This window comes from Berghia stephanieae, chromosome 1 (genome assembly GCF_034508935.2).
Source record: "Berghia stephanieae isolate SIO BIC M18660-M18661 chromosome 1, UCSD_Bste_1.3, whole genome shotgun sequence".
NCBI classification, from domain to species: Eukaryota; Metazoa; Mollusca; class Gastropoda; order Nudibranchia; family Aeolidiidae; genus Berghia; species Berghia stephanieae.
The window spans coordinates 16,173,898-16,183,561 of NC_088360.1; the positions used below are offsets into that span (position 1 = coordinate 16,173,898).

At 35.2% G+C, this 9,664-nt stretch overlaps 1 protein-coding gene across 2 annotated transcripts in view; it reads left to right on the top strand.

Moving 5' to 3' along the window:
* The first annotated feature begins 5,416 nt into the window (after positions 1-5,416).
* The window catches only part of LOC144968928 (leukotriene-B4 omega-hydroxylase 3-like), a 27,784-nt gene continuing 23,536 nt past the window's right edge, over positions 5,417-9,664 (top strand). The window contains exon 1 of one of the 2 annotated variants that reach the window (XM_078907814.1): positions 5,417-5,568. The gene's annotated coding sequence lies outside the window, so the exon portion shown is untranslated. Of the gene's footprint in view, positions 6,038-9,664 lie in introns of both variants that reach the window. The other variant, XM_078907829.1, reaches the window with a different exon arrangement.

Here is a 9,664-nt window from a genome sequence, read left to right on the forward strand (position 1 = left end):
ATAAAACACAGAAACGAGGAATTAGACAAAAAAGTGGAAGACATAGAAAAGTCCAAAAATAACGCATCGTCTATGTTCAAAGCGACGAAATCTCTGAACCGAAAACCATTCGAGAACCCAAAACTACAGGATAAATTTGGCAAACAGACAACAAATCCCAACGATATCCTTGACATTGTAACTGACCACTTCCAGCAGAAATTTCACAAACAAGTCTCACAAATATCGCCCTTCTCAGGAAACCCTAGAGACCTAAACAACCGCATCACAACAACTGAAGTTAGAAATAGCATAAAGTGCCTAAACAATAACAGATCCCCAGGCGAAGATGAAATTCCCGCTGAATTGCTGAAATGCGGTACCCTCCCCTGGATCTGAGCATTGCAAAAATAATGAACAAAACATTCTCAACACACAAAGACTGGGACATAAACAGCGGTGTCCTAATTACAATACAAAAACCAGGAAAAACGAAAGGACCCGTAAACAACCTGCGCCCAATAACATTACTGAATACCATAAGAAAAACACTGTCAACTATTGTCCTCAACAGAATTAGACCGAAAATAGAAAAATATCTATCACATAGCCAAAGCGGGTTTCGCCAAGACCGAAGCACATCGGACGTTGTATGGACACATAAATGGTTGGCAGCAAAGGCACTCAAAGAAAACATATCCATAACAATAACCGGAATCGATATGTCCGCAGCCTTTGATACGATCGACAGAGGAAAACTTTTGGAGATATTAACAGACATAGTAGACGAAGACGAGCTCCGAATAATCCGATTTCTCCTCAGCAACACAAAGATACAACCAAGGATATACGGGGCCACAAAACAGACGCAGTTCGAAAGTAACATCGGGACCCCTCAAGGAGATAGTCTGAGCCCGATTCTGTTCACAATATACTTACAACACGCTCTGAAAGTAGTTCGAAAAGTCATTCCAAAACCAACGACTCATATTGAGAATGCAATCCCTAGAGAAATCGCCTATGCAGATGATGTCGATTTTATTGGATTAACACCAGCAAATATAGACATCATACAAAATACCCTCATGAAATATAACCTCCAAGTCAATGCCAATAAAACCGAATTTACAACAAAATCGAGGAACAAAGAGGAATGGAAAAGAACAAAGAAAATCGGCTCACTAATTGGAGACACCGAGGATGTACAAAGAAGAAAACAGCTATCAAACGCCTCACTCAGTAAACTCACCAATGTATAGATTAGAGGTGACAAAATAAAGAGAAAAACCAAACTGAAACTGTACCGTGCTCTTGTAAAACCGGTACTTCTGTATAACTGCGGCACTTGGGCGTTGACAAAATCCGAAGAAGAACATCTGGATGCCTTCCATCGCACACAGCTAAGAAGGGTACTGGACATCAAATACCCAAAAAAAGATCTCAAATGAATCACTCTATAAGATCACAAAAGAAAGACCAATCTCCCTTGACATTTTACAACAACGATGGCAACTTTTCGGTCACATACTACGCATGGACAAAAACATACCAGCTAACCAAGCCATGTCGGGATACTTCCAAAAACACGGGAACCTTTTCAGAGGAAGACCGATCACAACACTCCCTGTGATCCTAAACAAAAACCTCACAACACTTGGACAAAGCATTAGTCTCATAACGGCAGGGGACCTTGAAAATCTGAGAACCCTAGCAGAGGACCGGCAATATTGGAGACACCTCACACAGGAGATTTTAGAGATAAAATATCAGGTATTCGGAATAATTTGGACAAAGAAGAGACAATGAAAGCACAAATAAATGAAACTAATGCACTTCCAGCCGGAGCAGCATTCGACGAATTTGAACCCGCCACTGAAACAGAAGTACTGTCTGCGCTGAGACAATGCTCCAAAACAACCAGCCCAATAGATCCCATTCCTTCATGGCTTGTTCTTTCTTGTGCTAATATTTTGGTTCCCGTTCTTACTCATATTGTAAATGCTAGTTTGTTTATTGGTGAGGTATCTAATAATCTTAAACATGCTATTGTCACTCCCATATTAAAGAAATCTAGCCTTGACAAAGAAGACCCAAATAATTATCGACCAGTCTCGAATCTCACCCTCATGTCTAAACTAATTGAGAAAATTGTTGCTTTTAGGCTTAACACGTTTTTGAATGAACACAATTTGTTCTCTAAATTTCAGTCTGCTTATCGCCCCTTTCACAGCACTGAAACTGCTCTTATTAAAATCCATAATGATATCATAAATCATTTATGTCGGAAAAATGATGATGTTATTATCATACTACTCGACCTTAGTGCTGCTTTTGACACAATAGACCATACTCTTTTAATTGACAGACTTAAGACACTATACGGATTTGGGGGTACTGTCCTTGACTGGTTTTCTTCTTACCTCTCTGACAGAATTCAATCAGTGTCTGTAAATCGACATGACTTCTCTTCTCCTTGTCCCCTATCTTTTGGTGTACCACAGGGTTCAGTTCTGGGACCCTCTTTATTCACCCTCTATATCAGACCATTAGGTGACATCATCTCAAAATATTTTATTAAGTACCATTTTTACGCAGACGACACCCAATTACTGTTTCCCATTAATATCGACAATCATCTCAATGTTATAACGGATATAGAAAATTGTATCTCTGAGATTAGTGACTGGATGTGTTGCAACAAACTCAGGTTAAATGAAAATAAAACAGAGGTGTTGCAAATTACAAGACGGGGCCTCGTGGACCTTTCCACGTTTAACCTGAATCTTTCTGATTGTGTAATTCCCATCACTAAAGAACCTGTGAGAAACTTAGGAGTTTTATTCGATACCAAATTAAACATGTCTGCCCATGTCACTAATGTAACTAGATCCTGCAATCTTTACCTTAGATCTATTGGTGCTATTAGAAGGCTTCTTGATATTGATACTACTAAACTTCTTGTGGTCTCTTTGATTCTTACCCGCCTTGATTATTGCAATAGCTTGCTCTATGGTTGTGATAATAATGTCATTAATCGACTCCAAAAGATACAGAACAAAGCAGCTCGATTGGTAACGTTATCTAAAAAGCGCGAGCATATAACACCGATTTTGGAGGACCTACACTGGCTACCTGTAAAGTTTAGGATTGAATTTAAAATACTCACCCATGTTTTCAATTGCTTAAACAATTCCGCTCCTGTTTACCTTCAGGAACTTATCCACCTTTATGAACCCAGTCGAAATTTAAGATCTGCTAATTTAAATATCCTAAGGGAACCCCCAAAATCGTTAGTTTTTCATGAGAAATCCTTTGACCACCATGCCCCCCGACTGTGGAACTCCATCAATATTGAAACTAAAAATAGTGAAAATCCACTTATCTTTAGAAAACGGTTAAAAACTGAGCTTTTCTGTAGGGCATATAATTTGGACTCTTAGTATGTATTTTATTATAATATATTATGTTATCATCGAATTTGTGTGGTTTTAACATGCCAGTTCTATATTTGTATATCATACATGATGTGTTGATGTAAAGCGCCAGTGAGCAATTCCAAATTGGAACTAGGCGCTATATAAGTTCATTATATTATATTATATTATATTATAAATACTGGAAACAGCCAAGGCGACCCGATCTTTCGGTCGAGATCGCGAAAGGCATCTAAGTCAAGTAAGTCAAGTATGTTTGTTTTGCTCGTTTCTTTTCTTTTTATTTTAACTTAATTTTTTTTTTCTTAGCTTATTGATGATTTTTAAATTTTTTATTTGTTGGTTTACTTCAGATGTCTTCTTCAAGTACTTGTACTTGTTCTTGGTGTATCTGACGTGATTAACCAAATTAATATGAACTCTTTGTTATTATTGACCCACCATCAAATCAAAGCATGACGTTGTCCATGCAAATTACAACAATGTTAAATGAAGCCCATAACTGTTGTCTGATATCAAACCTACACTTGTGCGGTTTGGGGCAATTCGTTGCCTATTCAACGTTACATTTCCAAGAAACCGAGAAGAATTACAAATATCACAATTAATCAATACTGATCAATATTTAAACTCATTCTATAAACTAGGCCTGCATGCTGCCCTTTCCGAGATTTTTTCAGCTTTTTTTTTTTTTTAGTTTAAAGGAGTTAACTGAAGGAGTTGATGTTATAATCTTTTATCTTCTTTTTTTTTATGAGTGGAAACAAGAAAAAATTAGCCAACATGAAAAAAAGGCATTTAGTCAATGTGACAGTTTTGTTTTAATTTTTATTCCAACTTTTCATGAGGCAGAATTAAGTATTATTGAGCCCCCTGGCATATACTTTACATAAATCGATGATTGTATTCTATAATAAATAATAAAATTGTGTTAGTTGCTTGGTTTTGGAAGCCCACACTAGCAGTATTTGCGTCATTCGAGCTTGTAAGTTTTTTTGTTTTTATTTAAATTTTGTTGTTGTTTTGTTGTATTTAAAAAAAAAGAAATTCGGTTTTTAAAAATAGCAATATTGACACTCTTTTTATATTTCAGTTTTCATCAAGCGAATACAATTCAGTTCTCTCTCTCTCTCTTCATTATTATTTTTGTTTTGTTTTGTTTTTAATCATCACCACTATTACTACCGCTACTACCACAGCACCATCACCATGACTACCTCTACCCATCACCACCACAATACTAATATTTATATATATATATATATATATATATATATATATATTATATATATATATATATATATATATGACTGTACGGAAAAATATCGACCCCCAATCCCATTAAAAATAAATAAAGAAAGAACAGACACAGTGCATATTATAATTACTTGATAATATCAATAATATAATATAATATATATATATATATATATATATATATATATATATATATATATATATATATATATATATATATATATATATATGGGATAATTTGTTAAAAATTATTAATATTTTTTTTAGATATTTTAATATTAAACAAAAAGAGTTGTTGAGGGAGTGTTGTTATAGAATGAGGGGGAGGGATAGTAATAGTAGTACAACGAAAGACATCCGGACGTGATTCACTTTTAGCCCGAGGGTTACCGGTTGTAGCTTTGTTGTATTTTATATATAAATATTATGGATATTATAATCTGCGGGCGGCCATCGACTTACATTGTGTTTTATCCCGATATAACAGAACGGCATGCCAATACATAATGTTCATTTATGTATGTATGTGTAACACAAAAAACGGGATGGTTGAAGGCTAACGAGTTTGTAATTGACTTATGACGCAACTACTTGCCGCCGTATTAAGAGAGGGGGAAAAACAACAAATGAATAACAAAAGCACATAGTCTAAAACATGATACACTATGTTGTTTTTAGCTGTGATTTATGAAAGACCATAGTCACGTGGGTAATATACTAAAAGGTAATCTTACATTCCTGTGAGTGAAGATAATTATTATTATTATCCCATGTAAGGTCTGCATGTCACATTACCACAACCCCGGCTACTACACACCTTTTAGGACTTATCGGATTTCAATTGAGGCATTACACACATAAGATCGCAGTGGCCAGTGGATTTTATCATCATTATTTTGTATGTGAATTTCTCGTAATGTTCATGTCTGACTTCTAGCAGTGTTCTATTAAAATAACATATCATTTCGATATGTAGTTGAACAATTGAAGACCTTAGTGCTAAAAATACTTTAGTCAATTTTTTAATGACTTTTCGTCCAATCATTTATATTTACAAAACATAGTTCTTAGTTCACTCCCCAATTATTTTCATGATAAAATCTTAATAATACACTTTTTTTTTTTGGTATAGATAGTTCGAAGATGACGTCACTCGGGTGTTTGTTATTGTTTTTTGCCATCCGCGTTTATGAGTAATGCTCACTGAACTGTATTAACCCGACTATAAACGTTCATGGATACACACAGTTTTGTGTGTTGGTCCGTTACACTTCTGGATGGCAATGTTATGAGCTTCTTAGCCAAGCACATACTATCTGTACCTTCTATAGGCGAATCCAAACTTAAACCTCTATTTTCTAAAAACGGTATGTCTGTGACTTATTTTAGCATTATGCCGACATTTATATATATATATGCATCGGAACCCACTTATGGGCCTATTTTAACGTGGTGTAATGGACAATATTTTGCGTCGTTTTAAAGATTTTCACTGCAACAAAAACAATGAGCCTATAAGGAATTGTGTTATCAGACCTGCAAATAAGGCACGTCGCACAAGGCTCTTCAAATGTTATTTGTCACACAATGAGGTAAAAAGGTTAATAGTTCACATGTGCTTTAAATGGAACCTAGTTGCCTATAGTATGGATTTTATCGCCGTGGATTTGAAGTTTATTTTTCCTAGTGGTTAAGTATCATCATTATTACTACTACTACTACTACTACTACTACTACTACTACTACTACTACTACTACTACTACTACTACTACTACTACTACTATACTATTATTATTATTATTATTATTATTATTATTATTATTATTATTATTATTATTCCATTGATAATAATAATAATAATAATAATAATAATAATAATAATAATAATAATAATAATAATAATAATAATAATAATAATAATAATAATAATAATAATAATAATAATAATGATAGTAATAACAACAACATCATCATCATCACATCATCATCATCATCATCATCATCATCATCATCATCATCATCATCATCATCACCATTATTATCATTGTTATTGTTGTTGTTGTTATCATCATCATCATCATCATCATCATCATCGTCGTCGTCGTCGTCGTTGTTGTCGTCGTCACCGTCGTCGTCGTCGTCAGCGTCATCGTCATCATCATCATCATCATCATCATTAGTTGTTTAAAGCTGACACTTCCATTTTTAAGCCCACCTACAACCGTTGTCACCAAAGCTATATTATTATATAACAACTCTGAGAACCCAAGGAAAAGAATCAAGATGTCTCCATCAGTAAACGCTCATCATGAAAATTGCTTCATCATCCTCTTGTTTTCAGAAATAGTTTGATGTGATAAGATATGGCAGTTATCATGCACATAGCTAAGTGTGTACTGTCAAAGTTATAGTAGGTGTGTATTAATTGATATGTGTTGTATGGAGGGATGAATGAGAAAATTAATTACAAAACAATAGTGACTGGATCGTATAGGATATCCCGGAATGACAATGATGATGATGATGATGATGATGATGATGGTTATTATTACTATTATCATCATCATCATCATCATCATCATCATCATCATCATCATCATCATCATCATCATCATCGTCATCATCATCATCATCAGCAGCAACAGCATATTATCACCACCACCACTACCACCGCCACCACCATCACCATCATCATCATCATCATCATCATCATCATCATCATCATCATCATCATCATCATCAGCATCATTATTATTATTATTATTATTATTATTATTATTATTATTATTATTATTATTATTATTACAGTAGAACTCGGAAATAGCGAGTTCGACGGGTCCACTCCTGATTATCGCTATTTCCGAGTTCTCGCTATTCCCGAGTTGCCAGGAAAGGTCACTCGGCCCTACAAAAAGATGGAAAGACAATGTGTGTGTGTGTGTGTGTGTGTGTGTGTGTGTGTGTGTGTGTGCGTGTGTGTGTGTGTGTGCCGCGCGTGTGTGCAAATGACTGTGTGTGGATAAAGTGGGGTGGGGGCGGGGTTGAACACGGCCTTCGTTAACTACGTAATGATGGCCACGGGTTGAAGTTGATCCACCCCTTCCATTTCCATCAAGATTTCGTGTATATAATATATATATATATATATATATATATATATATATATGTATGTGTGTGTGTGTGTGTGTGTGCGTTCGAGTGTTTGCATGCACTAGGCATGTTTGATGAGGCAAGCAAGCGCATCATTCAATCACTGACCGACTGAAATGATAGGCTCCTCTCTCTCGCTGATCGTGTCGTTCGTTAACGAATGCTACTCGCTGACCGATGCTGCGAAGTGAGCATGTTGACAGTGCTTACCTCGCGCGTCGTGTGGCACCACATTGGGTGAATAATTGACCCCCACCCCCAATAAACACACGCACACAAACACCCAACTCCCACCTAAATTTGTTCCGCCTACTATAGATCGTATGCAGATGACGTCACTCAGGCCTTTGTTAGTGTTTTTGCCATCCGCGTTTGTGAGTTGTTCTCACTAAACTGTATTAACCAGACTATAAAAGTTCATGGTTACACAGATTTTGTGTGTTGGTCCGTTATACTTCGGATGGCAATGTTTGACTCTTGCCAAGCGCTTCTATCTAAACTAGGGCCTACTACCTAGAGATACAGATACAATATTATCGTAACGAAAAATAAGAAAAGAAAGAAGCTGCTAAAAATATTTAAATCGCCTTTATTGCTTTACTTCGTTCGAAGTCCTCTGGCAGAAATGTCGTTATTCGAGTTGACCTCTTTTTCAACTCCTACTTCATGCTAATTATTGACTCATAAGAGAAAAAAACGGGGATTTAGAATTTTACTCGCTATTTCGAGTTCTCGCTATTTCCGTACGTACTTTCATGTTCTACTGTAATTATTATATAATACTATTACTATTACATTATTATTTTATCCATCATCATCATATTCTCATCATCATCATCTCATTCATCATCTCTTCATCAATCTCATCTCGTCTCATTATCATATCTGCAGCAACAGCATATTATCCACAGAATACCACGCATCTCCTTCACACACGCCACCCACCACACACATCTCATCTCATATCAAAATCATCCATCGCATATTATTTTTGTTTTTTGAATTATTAAAATATTTTTTTCATATTATTATATTGATATTTTTTATTGTTCATATTGACTATATATTATTATTACTACTCTATTACTATACATTATTATTTCTTTCATCATAGCAGTCTATATCATTCGATCACTCGTCATCTTCATCATCATTCAGCAGCACAGCATTTGATCACACCACCACTACCAGTCACCACCATCACCACACCACCCCACACACCATCATCCATCATCTCTCATATCATCATCATCAATCAGCATCATATTGTTATTATTTTTTTCCATATTATATATCTATATTATTATTTATTATTTTTTTATTAATTATTATTAATGTATTATATTTTATTATTATTCACTACACATAGTTTTTAAATGAATTAATTAATCTTAACATAATAAAGTCACGGTATTGATTGATATAAATAATCCATACCCTCGTTCATACAGGATATTCCACTAAAAATGATATTTAAGTATTGATCACAATAGCATGTCCAGTTCTCGAGTGATGAAATGAGAGAAAGAACGAGATGGCTTACGCATCTTTTTAAACTCAAAATGATCAGAGTTGAGTCTATGGCGGGACCAATAAGGTTCCTGAATTTAAAAAATACCAGATTATTACTGGTCATTTAGGCGGATCCAATCGCATCCTCGAGTTCTATACAAGAATTTTGATTGGTCAACTCAGATGAGATATTCACAAAGTCATTATGCGTAAGCTTCGGTAGATGGATATTCTATAGATCATAACGTAGTTAGATTGTAGAATGTAAGGCGCGGCACGGCCTTTGATCTCGATAACGTCGACGGCGGGCAATAAATTACGAGGGGGGTCT